Source organism: Typopeltis vanoorti, chromosome 7 (assembly GCF_054136105.1).
Source record: "Typopeltis vanoorti isolate ZY-2024b chromosome 7, IOZ_Tvanoo_1.0, whole genome shotgun sequence".
In the NCBI taxonomy this organism is placed as follows: Eukaryota; Metazoa; Arthropoda; class Arachnida; order Uropygi; family Thelyphonidae; genus Typopeltis; species Typopeltis vanoorti.
This window is the reverse complement of record NC_143555.1, coordinates 72968813-72995919: the sequence shown is the minus strand read 5'-3', so window position 1 is coordinate 72995919 and position 27107 is coordinate 72968813. Positions and strand designations below refer to the sequence as shown.

The window sequence follows — 27107 nt, the reverse complement described above, 5'->3', positions numbered from 1 at the left end:
TAGTAAAAAAAACAAGTGTCAGATCATAATCAGCAGGAAAAAAAATTTTTTCTTGGCCAGTGTAATCACTAAAGAGGATGTAACTGAGGTGTTAAATGAGTAATCCATAAAGGCAGTCATTCTCATGAAAGTAGCATATGCAGAACTTGAGAGCATTGGGAAGAAAGGAAGAACCACTCATAGTGAGTGAGCAGGAGGTATATGAGAAATTGAGTAAACTCAATGGTAATAAAGCTTTAGGACGTGATGATATACCATCACACGAGGGAATATTCCAATGAGTTAACAGCTTTAACTGTATCTTTTTAACATGAGTCAGATGTTTTGATCACACTAGAAAGGAGTGGAAACCGAGCAAAAACTGTTCCATAAGGGAACAATCCATGTCATAAGGGAGGTCAAGGGCTTTGAATTACAGGCTAATCTGTTTGTCTGGATGCAATTTAAATATTAGAGAGGTTAGTGAGAACTAAGATTCTGAACTAGGTTAAAAATGGCAGCATTCTACATGGGTTTACTAATGGAAGGTCATGTTTTAGCAATCTACTTTCTTATCGTAACAAGATGACAAATGCATTGGACAAGGAAGATGCATACCCAGTGGTATATTTAGATTCTGCAAAGGCCTTTGATACAATTGCCACATGACAAGCTGATAATTAAATTAGAATGGATGGGACTGGATAGTAGATTAGTGTGCTGGAATGAATACCCAATAGGATATTAGCAAACTGTATATGGAAGAGCAATATCCCAGAAGAAAAAAAAACACTAGTAGTATATTGTAAACCAAGGTTCTGTTTTAGGGCTATTACTGTTTAACTTTTATGCTAATGATACTGGGGAAGACTTGAATAGTGATATGCAGCTGTTAGCAGATGATACCAAGTTGGGAAGAACTATGTTGTAGCTTTGCAAGAGGACTGGCCGAATGGGCAAGTAGTGGAATTGTCAGCTTAATGGTACAAAGTTTAAAGTTTTAAAATTTGATGAATCTGGGGATGATGGATAGGGATCTGAACTTTTGGAGATATTTCACTAAACTTATACGTGCAGCTGAGCAGATTACATCAATGATGTGGATAGGCTTTAATTTGACCACATATAAATTATTGTGCACATATTTGGTCACACAAATTTCAAAAAGGATGAAGTTATGTGGAAAGGATCCAGAGATGTTTGACTTAGGTTGTTTCTGATCTCTAGAATGTTGAATATAGGGCAGATTAAAAGAATGCAAATTGCATCCTAGCTGAAAGGAGGAGGGGGGGAGGGGTCTGGCATGACTGGGTATGTTGGTAAAAGATTATTACCAGATTAATGTGAATGAGTTGTCATAGAATGGATGGAGACAGGGATAAAACAAAACTCTGCCCCCTCAAAAAAAAAAAAAAAACTACTCCTAGCTTCATATCCTTTAACACTGCAAAGCACTAAATGTGACAACAAATATTTCAAATCCTCCATACCATGATGTGAGTACCAATTTTAGTCTTCCAAATTAAACAGCTGCTCTAGACAGATTACAAAAATTGTTTTCAGGTGGGATAAGGGCTTCATTCTCCATCCACTTTCCATACCATGAATTAAAAGGTTTATGGAGGCAGCTCAAGAAAGAAATTCTGCATAAAATTGAAGGCTTGTGACAAGAACATCTCATACACAGCCTACAACAAAACACACAACAAATCAAAACAACTCAGAAAATCCAACTCTGACAATGAAAGGGCCAAGAGCATAAAATGACACCCCTCCCTCCTGCCCAAATGGTAGTCATGCATTCTGGGCCCCATCAGAGAGGCCACTGGGCATAACTTCTACTCACTTTTATGTCTCTCATCCAGATAAAACCACTTATACCTCCTAAAGGTAAAGCTGACCTAGCATCATTCTTCACATCATCCATGCATAGATGCACAAAGCAAATCACCTCATTATTATTATTAAGGGTTACTCTAAAAAGCCCTTAGACTCATCAAGGGAGACACTAGACATCATGTCAAGAAATATCCAACATTTGCAAAGTATCATACTTTGCTTTGAACTCATTCACAGTCATGGCACCAACAACAGACTCTGGCAACCTATTCCACTCATTCACAACTTTCCAAGCAAAAAACCTAGTTCTAACACCCTTACTAACTACACTCTTATTAAGATTCCATGGATGGTTCCTAATTCATCAATTTCCTGGTGTACAGTTCCACCAACGTGGTACACAGCTGGTAATCTTCTAACTCCAACATGCATAACTTTATACTTTGCCACATTCAACTGACATCCATTCTCCTCTGCCCAATCTGCCAATCTATTCCAAATCATACTACAAAATTCTGACATCATCTGTATTAACTACTGAACTTCGCATCATCGGCAATACTTCAGTCTTGGAGCCTCCTTTATGCAATAAAGCTATTTCCCCCTCTATGCAACCCCTTGTGACTAACCCAGAGCTGAGACTTAGATTAAACAATATAGCCAAGGGCACTGACAATTCCCTCGCTGCTTCATGTAAAATGCAAGTTGGTATTCCATCCAATCCCACAGCTGTATTCACAATAAGGTTCTGTAATAGGCTATGCACCTCCATTTCCTTTACCTCAGTTCTCGTATAAACCTTCGGCTCTCTCATTCCTGCAATATCACCAACTGGATGATATACTCTTGCAAAGTGTTCACTTAGTAATTCTACCTACCATGAGAATTCATTAAAATCATTCTGCCATATACATTCTTTCTTTTACTTGCAGCACATCGAAAGAACTGTTTGGGATTATCTTTAGTCTGCATTGCTAACTTCCTTTCATACTCTGCTTTTGCCTTTCTTACCATACTATTACACTTCTGGCTTGTGCCTTGTACTGATTGATTTTAACGTTCTTATATGTCTACCGGTCACTTTTCTCCTTAATTTCCCTCCACAATTGTTTCTTTTTTTTTTGCAGCTCCAACTAAATGATGATATTCATCCATTTAACTCCTACTTCATTTACTCTCCTGACTCTAGGTATGCAGTCTGCCATTACCTCCATCAAACACTCCTTTATCACTTCCCATGCACTATCAACATCCACCCCTTGCAGTTTTATATGCCATGCACTGATCCAAACAATCTCCTAAGCCTGTCATACTTACCATCCCTGTAATTCCACATATACCCAGTCCCATCATGCCATAAACAGTGCATCATATGTCTCATGTGGCCTTCTGCCAGAAATACTTATGGACCAAATGGTATCCTCCTCCCCCCCCCCCATCCCAGTTGTACTTAAAACATGTGCTCCTAAACTGATACTTGTCCTTCTTGTAGATACGCTTATATATTGGTTAGACATTCTTCTAATTTTTAGGAAATGACAACAAACTAAATTATTAATTATAAAAACTTGAATTAATAATTACCTATATTTTGGCAATGTTACATTGCCATTGTCAGGGATCCCAAAACAATGATATGTACACACAGGCACTTAGAGCTTTGAATTCTTCTTTTGATAGGTTGCTTTTTGGTGATTTGGCTTGGGTAAGAACACTGACTACATACAGTCCGATACTGTTGGCAATATGGTTGGAAAGGTAGCAGATACCTCATTCTACCTATAACATTATTTCTTCTGCAGGGATCTTTTTAGGTGCTATAACAAAGTTATAGTATGTAGAACAATGGATGTAGCCAGTGTTCTTATCGAAGCCAAACCACCAAAAAGCAACCCACCAAAAGAAGAATTTAAAGCTCTGAAAGAAATTAAAAGCAACAGAAAAATAGTAATTACTAAAGCAGATAAGGGAAATGCCACTGCAGTTCTAAATTAATCAGGTTACACAAGTAAGCCTTGCCTCTGCTTTTAGATCGTTCTACCTATTTTCCTATAGAATATGTTCCCACCAGCGCCCAAAGCAGAACACTCCATAAGCTCCTTAAGAAGGTTACCTCTTGGCCTGTGGAAGTGACTAACAGACTAAAACCTTTAACTCTACCCCCCCCCCCAGATATATGGACTACCAAAATCCATAAGCAAAATGTACCATTACATCCCATTGTGAATGGCACTGATTCTCCCTTATACAAATCAGCCAAACATTTATCCAAAGTGCTCACACAATATACTGACAACACATCTTCATACATAAAAAAATCCAGCCCACTTTAAAGCTAGTATAGAAAATCTCTCACTCCAACACACTGACATAATGGTCAGTTTTGATGTCTTCTCCTTATTCACCAATGTCCCACTCAAAGATACCTTAGACCTCATCCAAGCCAAATTATTAAAAAAAAAAAAAAAGAGAGAGAGACAGACATAAATGTCTACCAACAAATCTTCACTAAAGACCTAACCATTAATCAATAACCACCAGTATAGATTCTGACACTCTGGATACACAGCAGATCTCTTAGACCACATTGCAAATCACCAAACACATGCCACAGAAATGTTTGAAGAAATGTGCTGATGTGATGCCCTTAACATTTCCAACATGTCTAGACTGCTCAAATAAACTGCTATCTTTTGGTCCATCTTCCAATATCCATAAATGGATAGCCAGATTTCTCTGTAGTAGTTTGCACATATCATGGTGGATGGGTTCCTCTCCTCAAACTTCTGCAGCAATGTAGGAATGCCTCTGAGCTCCGTACTATCACCTACTCCTCTTTCTCCTATACGTAAACGATCTTTTCTCATTAAGCAATAATTCCGTCCAAGTTTTGGTGATGATAATATACTTCATTTCTCATACCCATACAAACTCTGAAGTGCTTAATCATCGCAAGCTTCAAAATCTTCTACAAACTATGCCTTTAACACTAATATACATACCATTCTTAAATGGGGACAATAATAACTTATCCTCCTTCGATACCAAAATGATGTATTGCCATCTTTCCTACAAAACAAGATTTCAAAGTCACCTTTTCTTCTATCTATCAATCAATATGTTCACTGGGCATCCATATGCTGTATAGTCACTCCAATGCTCGGTGATGTACCACACCAGGCCTCGCCATGTAGTCCTCTTGTTTGCTTTTCTGGAGGCTTCAACTCTCTGAAAATCAGTCACTCTACACACACCAACCATCCATCATATTGACGGTCTACCCCTTCTACTTTTTCCAGGAACTTTATTTCTATTACTGTTCTGAGAAGTCCTCCTTCCATCCTTTCAAAGGGTCAAAAATATTTTAACTTTCTTCTGTCAATATCCTTAAGGAGCCTTAAAGCTCTACCGATCTTTTCTAACACCCATTCATTTCTACATCTTTGAGTATATAATATCCTCAACAGTCTTCTGTAATACCACATCTCAAAAGCAGATATCCTTTGCTTATCTGACTTCTTTAGGTTCCAAGTCTCAACATCCATAAGTCGCTGTTGGAAAAATAACTGCATCCAAAATCCTCAACTTTGTTCCCATGGAGATAGATCCATCCTTCCAGATGTCTCTGACTGTTGTTTTAGCCATTCCTAAACTTCGTCTGAATTAATGTGAAGAATTGCTGTTCTTCTGAACAGCAATTCTTCACATTAATAATGGATCCCAAGTACCCAAACTTGCTGACTACCTCAATTCTTTCTTCATTAAGGTACATTTGTTTCTCAAGAGCTTCCCTGTTTGTATTTCCTTTGAGAACCATAATCTTTGTCTTGCTTGGATTGAGTTGAAGTCCTCTGTTATTACTGATCTTGTTAACTTTGTCAAGAATTTGTCTTAGTTCTTCCTTGTCATTAGAAAGGAGTACTGTAGCATCGGCATACCTCAGATTGACCAATCTATCTCCTATCTTAATTCCTGTTTTGAGCTTCTTCAATGCTTCATGCATGACATCCTCCGCATATATACTAAACAAGTGAGGAGAAAGTAAACATCCTTGCCTGACTCCTTTTCTAACTTGAAGCCAATCAATCAATCCAACACCTATTCTTACCACAGCTTCTTACTCCCTGTACAAGTTGGCTATCAACCTGATAGTACACCCTCTGTCCAAAAAGAAACTCAACTCTTGATAGAAAATAAAACACAGGCCAATTATAATTATTCAAATCGTTTATTTCAATCAATATACTCTCCTTCAGCTTCGATACAGCTTTTGGCACGGTCAATTAATTCGTTAAATGAGTTTTTTATATCGGTTTTTGGGATACTGTCGAGGGTTGCGGTTACTGCCGCTTGAATGTTTTCAGTGGTGTTGTATTGCTTTCCTTTCATCGGCAAATAAAGTCGGGGAAGAGAAAGAAGTCAGAGGATGTTAAATCAGGTGAATACTGTGAGTAATCCAACACACAAACTTGGTTTTTGCTCAAAAACTGTCTCACAATGTTTGAACGATGAGATGGTGCATTATCGTGCAAAAGTGACCAGCTACCTGCATCACGATATTCATGCTGTATGTGACAAATTCTCGCTACCAATCGCTTTAAAACTTCGAGATAAAACTCACCATTGACTGTTTCGCAGGCGGAACGAATTCTTTGTGGATAATGTCCTTGGAATCATAGAAACAAATCAGCATTGTCTTTACTTTTGACTTCTCCAAGCGACTTTTTTGCAGATGCCACTCTTCTGGTTGTCTCCACTCAGCACTCTGGCGCTTTATTTCGGGCTCATACTTAAAACACCACGTTTTGTCAACAATCGTTTCAAGGAAGTCTGAGTCCTTACGAGCAGTTTTAATGAGATCCTTGCAGTGTTCAATTCGATACATTTTTTGGTCATCGGTCAACTTGTGGGGAACAAATTGTGAATTCAATTTACAAAGGCCAAAACTCTCAGTCGAAATGTTGTGCACAGTTGATTTTGGAATCCTCAATTCATCTTCAATCAATCTCATGGAATCTGATTAAATCACGCACTTTTTGGATGTTAACTTCGCTCGGTCTAGTTTTTGGCCGGTCTGGCTTTTCGTCGTCCTCAAGAGTCTCAAGACCACTTTGAAATCGCTTAAACAACTCGTAAACTTGAGTACAGGATAAGCATTCATCACCATATGCTTTTTGAAGCATTTGATGTGTTTTGGTAAAACGTTTACCAAGTTTAACACAAAAGTCAATTGCAGCTCTGTTTGAAACTCATTTTCTGACTGTTGGTCAAAACACACTGTCACGCTTGGCAGCACTATAATTCAGCTTCTAATGAAACAAATGTCATAAACAGTTGACAAAACACTAATGAAGGTTGCTACTTTCGACAACAAAAAGATACAACAGGTGGCACCACTAGTTTCTGCTATTTTTGAAAAGTTGGTTTCTTTTTGGACAGAGGATGTATGGTGAGAAAAATCCATTCTTTTCATTACTTCCCACAGTTTCACATGCTGACATAGACTACTCAAAAGCTTTAGAGTAGTCTAAGAAACACATTACCAGAGGGAGTCTCAATTCTTTATAGTTTTGTATGATCTATCTAAGGCAAAGGATCTGATCTCTGGTGCCCTTACCTTTCCTAAAACTTACTTGTTCCTCAGGCATCTTTGTCTCAACTTTAGCCTCAATCCTATTTAGCATGATCTTCAATAAAATTTTGCTCGAATGAGATATTAAACCAATAGTTCTATAGTTCTTGCACGTCTTCATATCTCCCTTCTTATGTAGTGCTATGAAAACACTTCTTCCAGTCTCTAGGCCATGATCCTGTCTCCCATATCCTTGTAATCAGTCTATGAAATACTCTTATCCCTCTATCCCCTGTGGCCTTCCACAGGGGATAGAGGGATAAGAGTCCCACCAACACAGATGGAATCCCACCAACCTCTGCTGGGATTCCATCTGCACCTGGGGCCTGATTAGTGTTAAGCTGCTTAACTGTTCTTTCAACTTTATGCTTAAGTGGAGGAGATTCCATATCAAAATTTTCCTGGTGAGAGGGCTCCTTCACATTTTCTTTATCGACTCTATTGTACAGTTCCTCAGTATTCTTTCCAATTTTTCTGTTAGTAATGCTCCATTCCTGTCTTCGATGACATTCAATTTGGGTTTAAACTACTTGTGCTTTAGGTCAGTGTTTCTCAACCTGCGGTCCACCAACCATAGGTGGTCCGTGACGATGGGATAGGTGGTCTGCAGGCAGACTTAAATTAATTAAATAAATATATTTTTTAATTATCCAAACAGAAAAATTAAAATTGAATAAGTAAAAATTATTGAAATCAAATGGAGACTTAAAAAAACAACAAATAGCATCAGAATGTTCAAAGGCGGAAGCAATAAAACTATATTGTTGTTCACTTCATCCCTCTTTTATTATTCTTCATTCTACTGCTACTCTGCTGCTACAAATTTAGCAGCAGAATGAAGAATAATAAAAGCGGTGTGAAGTGAACAACAATATAGTTTTATTGTTTCCATCTTCCCTTGCTGTTTTGTCAGATTTAAAGTGAACATGTGTTATCTACATTTCAACCAATTGCCTGTTGTTTATTGATTTTTATTAGTGAAGGTTTCCCTCCTTCAGCCAAGGCTTGGTATATCTTCAGAAGTATTAAGTGATACTTGGACAAAGTGTGTCCTGAGTTAACCCCAGTATTTATATATTTTTTGGAAACGTTTTTTAATAATGAAAAAGTGTATTAGAACTAGGACTTGAAAAGAAGAGCAAATGAAGCAGGTGATGCTAAACCCTAATTGTGATACACATGTTGTAACACCAAGTAAATCTGATACTATTGAAGTAGAAGAAACAAGCAGTTCAAAGAAAAACTACAATAGGAAATATAACAGTTCATATTTTGAATTCGGGTTTACTTGGTGTGGAGATGAAAGTGAACAGAAACCTCGATGTGTTTTGTGTTATGAAGTGTTGTCGAATAAGCATGAAACCTGCAAAACTCCGGACATTTAGAAACTAAATATTGTGATGTGAAAAATAAGCCAATTGAATTTTTTTCAGGGACACTTAATTCATGGGAAAGATATAGTTTTGGTCATAGGTTCCATTAATAGGAAGGCACTGGAAGCATCCTATCTCTTAAGTTTACGCATAGCGAAAACAGAGAAACCTCATTCTATTGGAGAAAATTTACTACTTCCAGCTATAAAAGATGTGATAAAAACTATGTTTGGCAACAAGTTATTAAAAGATGTTGATTTGACTCCTCTTTCAAATGACACTGCCAGTCACAGAATTAATGATATTGCAGGTGATGTAGAATCTCAGTTAATCGAAAGAGTTAAGAAGAGCCCTTATTATGCGTTACAAATAGACAAGACTGCTGATGTTACAAATGATGTGCAGTTAATATGCTATGTAAGATATGTACATGATAACAACATTCATGTGATATTCTCTTTTGTAGAACTTTGCCATCCCGAACAACTGGAGAAGAAATATTTCACGCTCTCAATAATTACATAATACACAAAGAGATCCAATGGGAAAAATGCATAGGTTTCTGTTCGGATGGAGCTCATGCCCTTACAGGCAGGCATAGTGGGGTTGTTTCTATGGTCAAGGAAGTAGCTCCTGATATGAATTGGGTACATTTTTTCATACATAGGGAAGCATTAGCCTCCAAAGGAATACCACCTGAATTTAAAACTGTGCTATACAACACTGTAAAGCTAGTTAATTTTATTAAAGCTCAACTGTTAAATAACAGGTTATTTTCAGTATTCTGAGATGAAATGGGCAGTGAATATATACAACTTTTGTTTTATTCCGAAATTCGCTGACTTTCTAGGGGGAAAAGTACTAACAAGGTTATTTCAATTAAGGCACAAAGTTTTATTATTTGTAAATGAACATAATTCTGATTTTGAATCACTCCTTGTTGACGAAGCATGGCTATCAACACTATCTTATCTTTCAGCATTTTTTCGAAATTAAATGAACTAAATCTCTCCCTTCAGGGAAATTCTTTAACTGTTCTTGATGCCTGCAACAAAATAAAGGTATTCCAAAAAAAAACTGGTTTTATGGATTAATTATGTAAAAGACAGACAATTTGCACCTTTTCCAATATTGGAATCCTTTTTAATGGAAAATGATTTTTTTGTTGATTCTGAGTTTCTGGAAAGGGTTTGTGATCGCCTCAAAAATCTGAAATGGAATTTCAAAACATATTTTCCGAATAACTTTTATAAGAAACTTCTGTGGGTTAGTGATCCATTTCAGACTTGCAGTCACGAGAACAACCTTTCGTTATCGAAAAAAGAACAGTTAATTTAATTGAGCTTTCAAGTCACAGTGGACTTAAAATGCAATTCCATGATCTTCGATTGGCTCAATTTTGGATCTCGCCTTAGGTGAGAAGTGAATTGCCTGAATTATCTGAAGAAGCACTGAAAATCGTCATGTAGTTTTCTACAACCTATCTTTGTGAGAAAGGATTTTCATCGCTTCTTCAAATAAAAACAAAGTACTGAAATCTTCTTAGTGTGTGTGTGTGCCGATCTTCGACTGAAGTTGACCAATATTGAGCCAGATATCCAGCAACTCTGCAAAGGCAGAAAAGCTCAACCATCTCATTAAAAGTAAGCAGTAACATAATTATATCATATTATTTATTTGTTTAATAAAAATTAAAACTTTGTTCAATGATGATACACTTTTAATCATTTACTTCCAATTTAATTAATTATGTTTCTATATGTATTCAAAACATTCTTTTAGAATTATTATGTTATAAATGGCACAGTTTTTCCAAAATGTTGGAAATTCGTACATAAGTTTTTAAAAAAATTTCAAAAAGTCAAAACAACGTATAGGGAAATAAATTAAAAAGACTATATTTATTTTTGAAGTAAAACTTTAATCCCAGCATTCTAAAATGTTATTTTTCTTGCTTTTCTGTTTGCAAAATAGTCGATGACATTGTCGAAGTCTATTTCATCACTCAGTTGCTGTTTTATAGACAGTATAGAAAGATTTCTTAAACACCCAAAAAGTTCCGCCTGGGGCAGATCGCTCCCCCCCCCCCCCAGCTATGCCTCTGTAAGTTAGTGGTCCATAGAATTATTTTAGGCATTTTACTAGTCCTTGGGCTTAGAAAGGTTGAGAAATGCTGCTTTAGGTGATGAACTAAATAAAACATCCTTTTATAATTGTTCCTCCTCATTTGGAACTCTATCTCTTCATATTAATTGGTATAGAACTGTTCCTTGCCCTGCTTGATGGCTCTTCTGACTTCTCTATAATCTCTTATATTCTTCAGTCCCTGTGTCTCTTTGTTTTTCCAACTGCCTTCTTTTGATTAGTTCCCATGTTGAATCTGATATCCATGGGTCTCTTGGTCTTCTTATTGGGCCATAATACTTCTTGGCTGTATCCTGTATTATCACCTTGACTCCTTCCCAAAGCATTTCTGGTGAGTTCTCCTCATTGGTCTCCAAAAAAACTATCCGACCAAGATGATGTTTCTTCTGTGAATCCACTAGGAATTACTCTAACATCCAATCTAGTGGGATGTGCCTGACTTGGAAGTTTTTAGAGTCTTAGTCTTACTTTGGCTCTTACTGGCTGATGGTCTGTACCCTATGTACATTAGAGATGCTTGTCTTCCACTGCTGGAGAGCCAGGATGTAATCAATCTGGTGCCTTGACCTATCAATGTTAAATATACAAGTATAGGTCTGTCGTGGGTGTTTCTGAAAGCAGGTATTGGTAATAACGAATCTGTTAACATGGGCAAATTCCAACAGTCTTTTCCCATGGGTAACGTTCACCCAGACCAAACATGCCACACTCTGGCCTAACTCTCATACTCTTTACCACTTTTGCATTCACGTCCCCCCCCCCCCAAGATGTAAAGTATGTCTTTCCTTGAGAGGCAGTCCAAAACAGTTTGTAAGTTTTCACAGAATTTCTCACTCTCTTTTCCAGGCCTAATCCATGTGGTGGGTGCATAAACTACCACAATTGATACATTGGTAGGTGGTAGGCCGAAGTCTAATAGAAAGTATCCTATCATTAACAGGGTTATAATCAAGAAGCCTTCTTTCCTGAGCCGTCTTCAGTATCACAGCTATTCCCATGATGTTTTGAGTCACCACCTGAGTCAACAACTAGCTTGCCATCCTGTCTTTTGAAGTGTCCTTCTCCATTCCATTTGGTCACTGTAATTCTCAGGATGTCAATTTTATGCCTATCCATCTCTTTACAGACAATCTCAATAGTACCCACCTGTAGACCCCAAACATTCCATGTTTGGGATCTACCTTTAATAAATGATAAGGGAAAGTGAGTTAAAGTAAAGGTAAGAGAAGATAAGGAAGATTTGTGTATCAAATATAATAATGATAACAATAAAAGAACAAGCCAACAAACTTACATGTACATCATATCACTACCTTATCAAAGGTGCAACAAAAAATTAAGCTATTTACTAAAACATCATATGATTAGAACAGTCTGCAAAATACCTGACAAGTTTTCTATCCATCTAAGCAAATTAAAGATTGACAAGGATCCTGTCTTCTTCATGGATGTTTACAATATCATCTGTCAATTTGATACTCAGTAAACTGAACAGACAGGATAGACTACCATGATTAGAAATCAAGAACATTAAAAGATCACCTTATAGATTGGGAAACACTTGAGCAATTCCTCTATGTATATACATAGCAATTCCTTTATGTATATGCTGAATGAAATCCTATGGGTCTATGGGCCTACAAAATATGAGGTTTTAATTTTAAACAAATTTTGGTGCACTGCGCTTTCTCGTCACCCAAAAGCATTAATAACAGAAACTCACAAAAGGATTTAAAAAATCAATCATTTTGTGGATGAGTGGATGGGTGTGAGAGTGTGTGCATGCAAAGTGGGTTTTTAGTACTTAGATAATTCTAGTTTGAGTTAAGGAAACAATAACATGTAAATATTTATAATTATTTTATTCCTTGTTCCACTTATTTTTCCAAAATATTCAAAATGAGTGATGCATATTGTTGATCATAAATACTTTTCCTAACTTTTTTACTTTAACCATATCACTAGTGCTGCCTATTTCACTTACAATGAGAAACAGATAATCATCTCTTACTACAACCAGAATAATGAAGGCATCAATTATCATCTCCTCCAATCTCTCCACTTTCTCATGGTGAGAAACTTGCATATACCAATGATCCAGAGAGCTATGCTGGTAGCAGTGTAGCTACACATAGGACCATCCTTAACCACAAAGGGGAGAGAGAGAGAGATCTAAATCCTCCAAGGAGCTGGTAACCTCTCCTTGTAAAATAATAGATGAACTCAGAATCATCCAATATAAAAACAGATAGGTTTAATGGAAACAACAAATACAAATAAGCAATTTGAATCACATATATTAAATGTCACTGCTTGGAATGTTAAAGGCTTAGCTAGGTGAAGGAAATCAACAAACCATGAAAAGAGAAATATAGCAATAATAAATGAAGCGAAGAAAACATTAAATTAAGAAACTACAGAATTGAAAGATTACATAATGATATACAGTGGTGTAGAGCCAAAAAAAAAAAAAAAGAGCAAGTTGTGGCATAGCTATAATGGTAGATCAAAAATGAAAACCAATAATTGAAAGCTTCATTTTTATTAATGAAAGAACAGTAACCTGTAAGAATGAACTCAAAAGAGGATATCTAACGGTAATGGGAATATATGCGCCAGAAGAAAGGGGTTGAGGGGGGGGGGGGAACAAGTAAGTGCAATATTTTCTTTTAATGGTCTAGAAAAGCTGATGAGATATTGTAATAAAAATTAACATATGATAATTGCTGGGAACTTCAATGCTTTAATTCCCCACTCCAGCACTGAAGTTCCCAGCAATTATCATATGTTAATTTTTATTACAATATCTCATCAGCTTTTCTATATCATTAAAAGAAAATATTGCACTTTCTTGTCCCCCCCCCCCCCAACTCCTTTCTTTTAGATATCCTCTTTTGAGTTCATTCTTACAGGTTACTGTTCTGTCATTAATAAAAATGCAGCTTTCAATTATTGGTTTTCATTTTTGATCTACCATTATAGCTATGCCACAGTTTGCTCCTTTTTTTTTTTTTTTCCCCAGATACCACAGGTTTTAAGAAGATATCGAGAATAACTAGTAAATCAAAATGGCAACGAACCGGGAGATTTCTCATCATATAATGAAAAAATCACAAACACATTTCTTTGAAAATATAAAAAATTGCTAAATATACATGGAGTGCCACAGGAACAGCTATCTTCACAAGCTGCAGTCGATATAATACTCACAGCTCAAGAACCTCCGCAACTTGAAACAATACTTCACAAGGAATAAAAATATTTGCCAAGTAGGAAAGAAGATCCCAGAGGACTATCGAACTTACTGGGAAAAAAGACTGAGAAATGCCGCTGAATCTAAAAAGAATATAAAAAGAACTGAAAGAGAATTAACTATGAAAAAGCCAATCCCAACAGTACTACTAGATCGAGATGGAAGAAGACACACAAACAGAACAAAAATGGAAAAGATAGTACAAAAGTTTTGTACTATCTATATTTCTGGGAACAATGTACCAGAAATGTTCTCAGACGGAACAGAATAAGCACTCAAAAACATGAAATCAAATACAGCTACTGGCATCAACCAGATAAAAATTGAGGATATTCAACAAGAAGGACTGCAACTTTATAAAGCTCTGGCCAAAAGATTTACTTGGAACCTAAAGGAAAGAAGAAAAAAAACCTTCAAAATGGAAGATATCAGAAATAATTTTTGTCTTCAAAAAAAGGCAACATAGAAGACATCAAGAATGACTATCCTATATGTCTGCTATCACACACACATATATGTTAATAACAAAAATTATATCAAACAGAATCAAAACCACCTTCAAGAAAATAATAGTAAAGAACAAGCAGGACTCAAAAATAGGTTATTCTATAAGAGATCACATTCAAGTAGTCACCCAACTTAGTGAACGGTGCAAAGAATACCAGATCCATCTTTCCTTTCTCTTTATTGATTTTAAAAAAGCCTTCTACACTATTGAACATAATGCAGTTTTACAGGAACTACTAGAACAAGGTATCGATCCAGTCTACATCAATCTAATTCAAGAAATTAACAGTGGTAGCTTTACACAAATAACCTTATTCGATGACCCTATAATTATCACCATTAATCGAGGTGTGTGACAAGGAGATATCATATCACCAAACCTTTTTATGTATACTCTGGAAAGCACTTTAAGGAAATCAACTTAGAAGATGGCATGAACATCAATGGAGAGCTGTTCCAAATATTAATGTTTGCAGTCGATATAATACTCATAGCTCAAGACCCTCCGCAACTTGAAACAATACTTCACAAGTGCATGAATCCTGCAATAAAACAGGGCTAAAAATTCACCTTGACAAAACCAAATGGATGAGAAACAAACACTGCCAAACCCACACCATCCAACTAAATAATTTCACCATAGAAAGTGTAGAATCTTGCACATACCTTAGGCAAGCAATAAACATGGACAACGATATTTCTGAAGAAATATCAAAAAGAAAAAGAGCTGCATGGACCTTCTTTAACCGTATCAAATCCATAATCACAAATCCTAAGCTAGATATCAAAATAAGAGCTAGCATGTTCAACAACTGTGTCCTCCTTGGAACACAAAGAATCTTAGGGATAATAAAAAAGACTACATCACAAAAACTATCAGAAAATTAACCAGAGTAAAAGAAGTAGTGAAAACTATATATGACAACAAGGCACAGTGGGCGGGTCATATTGCAAGACTCAACAACAACAGGTAGGCCTACCACATCACAAACTGGTATCCAAAATCAACCAAGAGAAAACCTGGTAGACCTACAACTAGATAGGAAGACCCTCTAAGTAGAGTGATAGGAAATAAATGGAGAAGAATGGCTCAAGATTGCCATCCCTGGAAACTTTGAGACCTGTATTCGTGGAGACACCAAGAATGAAACAACAGGCCCATCAAGAATGTGTTAGATTTACCTGTAATATACCTGAAGAATAGAAAATGGCTAAAATAATATCAATTTTTAAGAATGCAGGCAAAAGTTTACATGAAAATTACAGGAATAATGGTTTTTTTAAATACAGTATATAAATTATATAGTAAGATTTAAAATAAAGGATGTGCTCTGATAATTTGTTATTAAAGGAACAAGTTGGATTTAGGAAAGTAAAAGTTGCACTGATTAAAAAGACAGGAAATTAATTTACAAAACCACTTGACATTTATACATTAAGCATTTGACCAAGTCAACAGATAAAAATTATTGAATGTAATACTGTAGAAGCCCAAAGCTATTCCCAACAGTAATTTAAATGCAATTAATAGCTTATATAATAATACAACCACAATCATAAATATTAATGAATGCATAGCAGGAGAAATAAAAGCTAATCAGGGAATCAAACAGGATTATAGCTTCTTGCACAGCATAATTCAAGTCATGGTCAGGAGATTGAATTTCAGATGTGAGTAGCTCTCAGGGTGCCCATCTATAAAAAGGTAAATAAAACAATTTAAGCATTACAAAAGAACCACCTGAGTAGATAAGATTTATTATTATTATTACAATGACACCTCCAAGAAATCCAAGGACTGATTGTGGGAGGGCAGACTACTCCACTACAACTCACTGTCTCCCTTACTTAACCTCCAACATGACACTACTACTACCATCAACACAGAACACCATCTACTGCTCACCACTACCACCACTAGTATACATTGTCTGTAAATTGTGTGTTCTCATGGCCAATTTGCTGTATGTGGGATGAAAAAACCTGAGTTTCTGTGGAAAAAAATCCTGCTACTTCTGTATGAGATCAGCTAACTCACCTTCAATTGAAAAAGCCAATATACAGATTCCTTTCATCACAATGAGAATTGAACTCAGTTCTTTTCCAATTGAAGAGTGCAATGCACTGTCATTCTTCCAAATGCACTATGGAAGTGCTTATGCAAGCCTATTTGAGAAGAGACTAAGAGAAATCATGGAAGGGAAACATGAGGTGGAACAAACTGTTTCAACCAAACAGAGATTGTCAAGATCATTTACTTTAAGACAAAAAGTTCAGAAATCATGGGTATATAACAGGTTCTGTATTTAAGTTTTGTAGATCTGTAAAAGGTATATGGTGCAAGGTACCTTGTCATGTTCATCTCATATCACACTAAAATTATACATCACATCACGTTATACAATACATCAAATATCATCACACAAAATTACACTGCCCTGCCAAAAGTGTCTGGCAGGCCATACATGATGGATGCAGTCAATAACATGGGCCACCCTTTGCAGCAATAACCACTATCTACAAGTTGCTGACTCTAGGTTGCTATTCAGCCTTCAAACGCTCCAATAACTGATAGTGGTTGATGACAGGTGGCTTGCACAGGTGTATGCAATGAGTCATGTGCCATACCAGATATGGGCCCCACACTGGCAAAACAGAACATTGCCCAAACCATTACTCCACCACCACAATCATTCATTGTGGCCACGAGACAGTTTTAGTTATATCTCTCATGAGTGAGCCTCCAGATTCACACACATTCATCCGATTGGTAGAGAGTAAAGCGACTCTCATCACTCCACATCAGTTTTGCCCATTGGCCTAGTGCAGATACTACCAGCGCAGACACTACCGAGCATTCGCCTTCGAGATGAAAGGCTTCCTCTTCACAGCCCGTCTGAAAAACCGCATCTCATGAAGATCATGCTGCACTGTTCATGATGATGATGGGACACATTAGGTGGAAGGAGAGCCCACCAGATCCATTGTGATGCCCTGAAGAGTGTCCCTAAGAGTCTTCCTGACCTCACAGGCAATGGCCTGTTTGTTGCAGTTTGAAAGAATACGGGGTCTTCCTAATCATGGTGCGACTGTTGTAGCACTATGCTGCTTGTATTTCTGTACATTCTGTACACTTATCGCATGGATGGACCTGCCATTTATATGGCACCCAATGATCATATCTCGTTCAAAACTTAACTGACGTGTCATGGGCAAGCTCCGTGTCTAGGATGTCCAGATACTTTTGGCAGAGCAGCGTATATTATATAAATTCAATAAACAATACATCTCATATCATTACACAAAAATTATAACATATTAATGGGACATTATATCAAGTAATACATGTATATTTGAGTTGTAAGTCAACAGTTAGAACTGAGGAAGGCACAAGATGATTTAATTTTAAATTAGGTGTGAGACAAGGGTGCACATTATCTCCACTGTTATTCATCTATATGGATCACATTATGAAGGAATGTGGCATTAGGACTGATATCAAAGGAGTTCAATATTTACTTTACAGATGTCATACTTTTAAATAAATCGAGTATAAGACCTAACTAAACAGAATAACTACCATAATAAATATTGTCAGCAATAATATGACAAGGATTATTATTATTATTATTAAGAGAAACCTCCAGGGAGTCAGGGACTCATTGAGGGAGGCAACATACTATACACACCAGCTATCATACTTGTTCTTGAATTCATTCAAACTGCTTGCACACACAACATCCCATGGCACTCCATTCAAATCATGTACCACTCTATAAGATAAAAATCTAGATCTCACCCCTTCTTAGCAGTATTCATTCTCAGCTTCCAAGGATGCCCACTTGTCCTTTCCCATAAAATAAAAAATTCCATCAACTGAAATCCTGTATGACCTTTCAGAAGTTTGTAGCTCTCGATCATATCACCTCTCTTTCTTCTGTTTGCTAGTATCTATCTGCAGTGTACAAATTTTCAATCTGTCTTCATAATCAGTATTTCACAATCCTAATATCATTTTTAACACTCTTTTCACAATCTCCACTGTATCTGAATTACAACAGAAACCAGGAGACCAGACCTGGACACAATAGCCCAAGTGATGTCATATCAAGGCCTTGTAAACAGACAAAATGACATCCTTATCTTTACATGACAAAGTTTGTTTCGGCAATGCAATTATCTGCTAAGTTGTATTTGTAATCTTTGAAACATGGCCCCTGAACTTCAATTTCCTAACTACTAAAACTCCAAGATCTTCAGCCTAATCCCACCAATATAATACAACACTGGATATCTAATCATCCCAAAGTGCACGACTTTACATTTACACACATTGAACTGATATCCATTTTCCCATGCCCACAATTCCAGCCTATTCAAATCATTCTGCAAGTACTGGATATCAGCATCAGCCTGATTACCCCCTACCTAACTTTGCATCATCAGAAAATAGCTGAATGTCACTTATCAAATCCTTCCCAATGTCATTAATGTACAGACTGAATAACAGTGGACCAATGCCTGATCCCTGTGGTATACCACTGGTTACCTTAAATTCTGCAGACTCACATCCTCAATATATCACTTTTTGATATCTCTCAGTCAGCCATCCTTTTATCCACACTAATATTTTATTATCATTCGTGATACCTCCAAGGAGTCTGAAGACTCATCAGAAGGACACCTACTGTACAACTCTCTGTCTCCACCACTATACCGAATCTCTACTATCAATCATCTACATCAAGGCCATCTAACACCCACCACCATCACCACAACTAGTATTTTTTTGTCTCTAAATTTTGTGTGTTCTGAAGGGCCAATTTGTCTGTATGCGGGATGAAAAACCGGAGTTTCCGGGAGGGAAAAATCCTGCTACCTCCATACGAGATCGGCTAACTCACCTTCGATTGAAAAATTCCATATGATTCCTCCAGTCACGACGAGAATCGAACTTAGGCCTTTTCTAATTGAAAGGCGCAACATACTATCGTTCTTCCAATTGCGCTACGGAGGCACTTTTTATAATCCAAACCCATATTCTCCAATTTATGCAACAGTCTTACATGCTGTATTCTGTCAAAAGCAAAATTCAAAAGTACTCATGGTGTCCATTCCCCTTATCTAGCTCAATGGTAACATTATTATAGAATGTGAGCAAGTTCCCTTAGTAAACCCATGCTGTTCATTGCAAAGTGGAGATTTTCCATCAACCCATTTCTGAATGCAAGCCCTAACTACCTTTTCCAAAATACTCACCACCACTCCTGAGATACTGACTGGTCAATAGTTGGATACATCGGTCTTTGTACCACCCTTGTGCAATGTGATTACCATACATTCTTTCCGCTTCTGTGGAATTTCCCTGTTCTGAGATACAAATTATATAGCTAGTTAAAGGAATAGCCAGTTCAGATGAACACTCTTTTAGCACCCAAGTAGATATCCCATCAATTCCTATTGCTGAATTCTTATTCAGTTTGTGCAACAGCTTTAATACCTCCTCCTCCTCATATACCCCCTCTTAAACCATTGAAGAGATAGCAGCAAGCTCAGTGTTGCATTTTTCAGGTTGATAGCTTTTAGCAAAACGAGCACTCATTAATTGAACAACCCTTTCTGCATTTGTGACCCTCGCACCATTTGCATTCAGCAGAGTTATTCTTGCATATTCATTCTTTCTTTTACTTGCAGCATATCGACAGAATTCTTTGGGGGTTATCTGTAACTTGTAAAGCCAGTTTCTTTTCCTACTTAGCTTTCCATACAACAGTTGTTATTCTTCTGGCCTGCTGCTTATAATTTTCATAATGGATATCATCCTTATGCACATGATATTCCTTCCACATCATCCTTTTCTTATGAATCTCTTGTTTAAATGGATTACATATACCTTTCACTCCTACTCTATTTATTCTTTGAACTCAAGGGACCATCCTGATATTGCATCATTTAAGTATTTTTTAAATGCTTCCCATGCACTGTCGATCTTCTTCCCATCCAGCAACCAGTACCATTGTGCTGAACTCAGTATATTCCTCAGTTGGTCATAATTTCCTGCTTTGTAGTTCAGCATGTAACTTTTCCTGAATCGAACATTCATAAACTTAGTCCACTTCCCAAGCAAGTACTGCATAATCAGTGTCACTAACTGGAGGCAGAATAGTTATGTCTTTAATTGAAACACCCTCTAACACTATAATTAAAACACTTATCCATTCAATGTTTGGATAATTAAAGTCCTCCATTATGATTATTCTGCAACTTCTCTTTTTGCACTAAACAGGTCTTTAACAACATCCCACTATGTATTTGATCTTGTTAGATTCCACTTCACACCAGATGGCTTCAAACTCATTGCCACATGAAGAACTGTTACTAGTATTACAATCAGCGGTCTCAACTCAAACTGGATTCAAGTCATCCAATATTATTAGCAGCTAACTTCTTCTCCTATCCTGTCTATCCTTCCTAAAAATACTGCACTCTTTATACTCGATACCAGTAAGTCTGTCTGCTTCTGATAGTTAGGTCTCACTAATCCAAACTGAGGTCCCAACATTCACAAAGATAACAAACTCTGCCTCTTTATTTCCAAAATTCCTAGATTTGTGTACAGACATAATAAGCTACCTATTATGTTCTTTTGTACACTCATGTCTGTAGTCTTGATTCAAGTCATCCAATATTATTAGCAGCTAACTTCCTCTTCTCCTATCCTGTCTATCCATCCTAAAAATACTGTAATCTTTATACTCGATACCAGTAAGTCTGTCTGCTTCTCTGTGTGACAAAGTTGGACAACTTGCAGATCTCTGTTCTCTTCAAATGTGTGCATACATCTTTGCACACATTTGATGGTCAGAACAAAACAAACACAAAATCGTCCTCTCCTCATAATCATTTCCATGATAATGCCCATTCTCATTATTAACACAGTTACATAAAATTGTTGCTCTTACACACAGATTCTCACCATTCCTCCCATTATAATTTAATTTCCCTGATTCTCTGCATTAGGTTTCATACCAGTTAGTAGTTTTTCAAAACTCCTGATACCATTCGAGTGTAGGCCGTTCCTCTTATACAAATCCAATCTTCCCTCAAACCCTCACATCCAAAAACTTGCATCCATTCCTTCTACACAGCCTACACATCAAATTGTTGGCCATCATAGCCCTTCTTCTTAATTCATTTTTGTCACACTGAGTTAATATACTTACGTTTTTCACTTTCTCACTCTTCACTCTCTTCTTCCAATAACTCTTTTAATTTTTGCTCCAGGAAGTTATAACCCACTTATCAACCGCATGTTTTACAATAGTAACTATGCCAAATAATATGCTTCTTTTTACAATCAACGTTTTATTTTGATTTTTGTTACTTACTAACTTACCTGATTCTGTGCGTTGTTGTTGTTGTTTCTTATTCTGCCTTAATTTTCTTTTCCTCCCTACATTCAAATGCTGCTCGACTTTCTGTAATTACTGTGTCATCTCTCCAATAATCTGCTCTAACTTCGTTATTTTGGAGGTTAATTCATTTTCAATGACCTCTTGAATATTTTCAACGTCCTCCTTAGTGGAGGAAGCCACTAAGGAGGATATGATAACAGGTGGAAAAACTGAAAACATCAACTACATTCTGAATGGGAAACTTATAAAATAAGCAAATCATTTCATCGATGAATTTAGGCACAATTTTCAGTGAAGATGGCATGGAAATAGACAAATGAGCAAAACTGGATGGTAGAGAGTCAAATGAATAAATTTATATGAAATAAAAGAGAAATTAGTCAAAATACTAAACTAGTTATTTTCACTTATGGATCCTAGAGCTAGATTAGGCTGGGATGGCCTCTTGTTCTACCCCATCTTCTATTCTATGAAAAATTTCTTTTAGGTCAACCTGATAACAACAAAATGCAAAAAATGAGTCACATGTTGCAATTGTATATTTGCAACATGTGACCTATAGTAGGAAACAAAGTTTTACATTTCTATATGTGTAACAAATAAAAAGAAATGTAAAATAAAAAATAAGAACATTACTGTTAATAAGTGATATCTTCATGCTAGTTCAGTATGCTCTGGTATACTGAGGGAGAGAGATGGTTTGAAATAAGAAGTGATCACCATTTACTGTAGTTCAGAGCAGAATAAAAAAGTGAGTAACATACGAAGAAGAAAAATATGTAAGAAAGTTTTAAAGAGAGTCAACGATGAGCAGCTTTCAGAGGTGAACAGTAGACTCAAAAATACTCTTTAGAAAAAGGAATCATGTTTGAAAGCAGAAACCAAATTTGAAAGACTCTGTGGCAAACTCTGCAGAAAATATTGATTCAAATAATAAACGGCAGAATTTGACTTGTATAGTTCAACATGTTTTGCTAACTATAAATCATAATGTCCCAAATTCCTCTTCAGGAAATTGACTATACCAAACTTTTGGTAAAGGTACAGATGTGGAATATCCATTTAAAAATGAAAACACATATAACCACAGTAAAGGTATTTTAATAAAATTATATTATTGTCAAAAAAAAAAAAAAAAAGATCATAGTTTCTGTATTGTATATCATCTTCTGCATGGAGTACAATGTTAGTTTCATAAACTATTTATTTACATAGTTTACATGTGTTTTATTTGAATTTTCCATTGCACTCTACAATGAAGATAGCCTGAGATACACAAGCCGAAATATCCGTAAGTAAACAGCTAAGTTTTATGAAAATATCTTTACTGTAGTTATACATATTTTCATTTTAAAATGATTATTATTATTATTATTATTGTACCCTCCATGGAGTTGGCAGACTCATTGTGGGAGGTTCATTCAACTGACAACATGTTTATCATATCGAATCTTAAAATCCTTAACACCCCTTTCATTAACAACATATTCTGGTAATGAGTTCCATTTACAGATAATTCTCCATGTAAAAAAATCTACTCCCCCCCCCCCTCCTCTTCACCACACTCTTACATAACTTCCAGGAATGAACTCTGGTTTTTCTCTCACCTTCTACTCTTTTTATAGTCTCATCTGGATTAATCCAATAAAATCCTCTAACTTAAATGACTATCATATCATCTCTTTTCCTCCTATCCACCCAACTCTGCAATCCACATTTTTCAACCTCTCTCCATAGCGAGTAATCCAAAGTCTTGATATTGTCTTAGTCACTCATCTCAGGCACTCCTAATAAAGTTATTTTCTGAAAATCATAACACGTTCAGCAGAGATTACCCATAACTCATTTAGCATATCGGATGCAAACCAATCACTGTTGTGAATAGCTATGGAATGGTTACAAGCATAATGGAGGTTGGAGAACAAATAGAACAAGGTGACCTTTGATTAGAAAAAGACCTAAGTTTGATTTCCATCATAATGAGAGGAATCTTTATATGGGCTTTAAAAATGAAAGCAAGTTGGCTTTCATTTTTAAAGCCAACTTGCTTTCCATCTGGATTTCCATCCTACATACAAACAAATTGGCCAGAGAACACATGCAACTAATAGACAAAATACGATCAGTGGGTAGCATTGCATAGGTGTGTGTACAACATGGATGGCAGTGTAGTTTACAGATACTGTAGTGTGTGTGAAAATGGAGGATTGAGTAGTGCAATGATTTGTGTGGTCAGAGTGACCTGCCCCCCCATGACTAGTCCTTGGAGGTGTCACCAATAATAATAATGTTGCATAGGCATGTTAAGAGATTTCAAATATCATACAGGATGCATCATCAAAATTCCTAATATGCACCAGAGAAAAGATTTTCTCTGAGCATCTTCTCATGTGCCTTTTCCAGATTAACAAAACTTAGACAGATCCATGTTATATTCCAATCTGTCTCAAAATGAAAATCTGGTCTTGACAACCCCAGCTTGTTCTTCAAATTTCTCTTCCAAGTCTACTTAGTGTCTTCTCAAGTATACTTCAATAAATCTTACCTTCTGTAATTCTCACATTGTTTTATTTCGACTTTTTTTATAAATGGGTACTATAAGAACTCTAGATCAATCATCCGGAATTTGATCTCTTAGCATGCCTTCTGAATTATCTAGTGAAGCCACTATAAAATTTTTATAACTCTACTTGAGCATTTCTAGTCTACTCCAGTTGCCTTTTCACATTTAAGGTTTTTAATATTTTTTTTTACCTCAAGTACTTATATGTAGTCCTGACTGCATTTGTCTTAAATATTTTCTACTGCTGTTCTATCACTTATTTCATTTGAAAGCCTGTGGTTTTTCAAAATAATTACTCCAAACATCTGGTATATCTTCAGTTTTAATGTCACTGTCATCATCTCTATTTTTATAATCATTTCTAATTTATCATCCCTTTTTCCTCTTAGATTTTTCGATAACCCCCAGAACATTCTGTGACCTTTCTAATATTATCATCTATATTCTTACTGGTCTTCCCAAGACTTTTGTTTAGCTACTTTTATATACTATTTTGCTTTCTTAAAATTTTTTGTATTCTCTTAGGGAACCTACCATCTTATTTGCTAGGAATTTTTGAACATGCATTCTTTTTCTCCAGGACTGTTAGATTACTTTCACTTCTTGCATTCACCAGTAAGTTGATTTCTTATATATACGAGGTGGTATCAAAAAGTTTTCAGATTAGTTTTGTAACATGCCAACAGATGGCAGCACAAGGCTGCACGCAGTCACGGGGAGCACCAACCTTCATAAGTAAGTGTGCCAAAAGACATCGTCCTATGTACATCAGCAGCTGCGCAACTGGTGCTATTCTGACCAGCTGCATTACCACATCTGCGATTTCTTCATGGACAGCAATTAGAACAAAGAGCGAACGTGAAATTCTGCATGAAACTCAGCAAATCGGCCACAGAGAAGTTTGATATGATTTGGTAAGTTTACGCCGATGCTGCAATGAGACGTTTGAGGTGTTTTGAGTGGCACCTGCGCTTCAAGAGCGGAAGAACATCACTGGAAGATGACGAGAGATCAGGAAGACCTTCAATGAGCTCAATCCCCAAAAATATCAAACCATTCGGTAAAGTGTGCATGAGGATCATCAGAGAACACTCCACAACACTGCTGCCATTGTCAACGTGTCATACAGAACAGTCCAGGCAATCCTCACGTGTGATTTGAAAATGCACTGTGTTGCTGCCAAGTTTGTCCCCAGGCTGCTGACCCAGGAGCAGAAGGAACACCGCATCGAAGTCTGCCAAGTTCGTCCCCAGGCTGCTGACCCAGGAGCAGAAGGAACACCGCATCGAAGTCTGCCAAGAACTCCATCAGCATGCTGTGAATGACCCGTCCTTCATGTCGAGGATCATTACGGTTACGAAACTTGGGTGTATGGATACGACCCTGAGACAAAGCAACAGTGTTCACAGTGGAAGAGCCCATCATCTACACGACCAAAAAAGGAAAGGCAGGTCCGCAGCTCAACCAAGTGCATGCTCATTGTGCATCGAGAATTCATCCCTGACCGTCAATGAGTTCTACTGCAGGTTTTAAGGCATCTGAGGGAGGACATTCAGCAAAATGACTGGATCTGTGGCACGTGAAAAACTGGATGCTCCACGACAACAATGAACTCTGTCACGAGCTCTCCTCACACGTGAGTTTCTCTCCAAAAACAACATGATCTCACTTCCACACCCACCCTACTCGCCAGATTTGGCTCGTGAAGACTTCGCCCTTTTCCTGAAGATGAAGATCCAGCTCAAAGGTCACCGTTTTGACACCACTGAAGAGATAAAGCACGAATCGCAGGTGCTTGAAACGCTTCAAAAAGAAGACTTCCTGGATGCATTCCAGAAGTGGCAGGAATGCTGGGAGCGTTGTATTTCTATGCGAGGGTTCTATTTTGAAGGTGATAGTGTGTAAACGTAGATAAATAAAGTAATTTCTCATAAACAGAGCTAGTCTCGAAACTTTTTGATACCATCTCGTATTCATTATTATTATCCTAAGACCCCATGGAGTCAAGACCCATCTAGGAAGTCCTTTTGTCATATACACACAGCTTGCCATACCACATCTTAAACACTCAAATTTTCTGCAGACACCACACTCTCAGGCAAGGCATTCCAATCATTCATAACTGCATGCAAAACACCTGCTTCTCAATCCCTTTTTCACACCCTCCTTATACAGCTTCCAGGGATGACCTTTAGTTCCCCCCTGATTTCCCACCATTTTCTGTAAAACCTCTTCAACATTGATCCTAACAATCCCTTACTAACTTGTAGGTCTTTACCGTATCACCACTCTTCCTCCTATCCACTAGACTTTGTAAATTGCATCTTCTCAACCTTTCCTCATATTCGATCCCAGAGATCAGAAATTACCTTAGCCAGTTGCCTCTGGACCCTTTCCAACT

At 36.9% G+C, this 27107-nt stretch overlaps 1 protein-coding gene across 1 annotated transcript in view; it reads right to left on the bottom strand.

Moving 5' to 3' along the window:
* The window catches only part of POSH (SH3 domain containing ring finger posh), a 552023-nt gene that overhangs the window by 501270 nt on the left and 23646 nt on the right, over positions 1 to 27107 (bottom strand). The window lies entirely within an intron of this gene.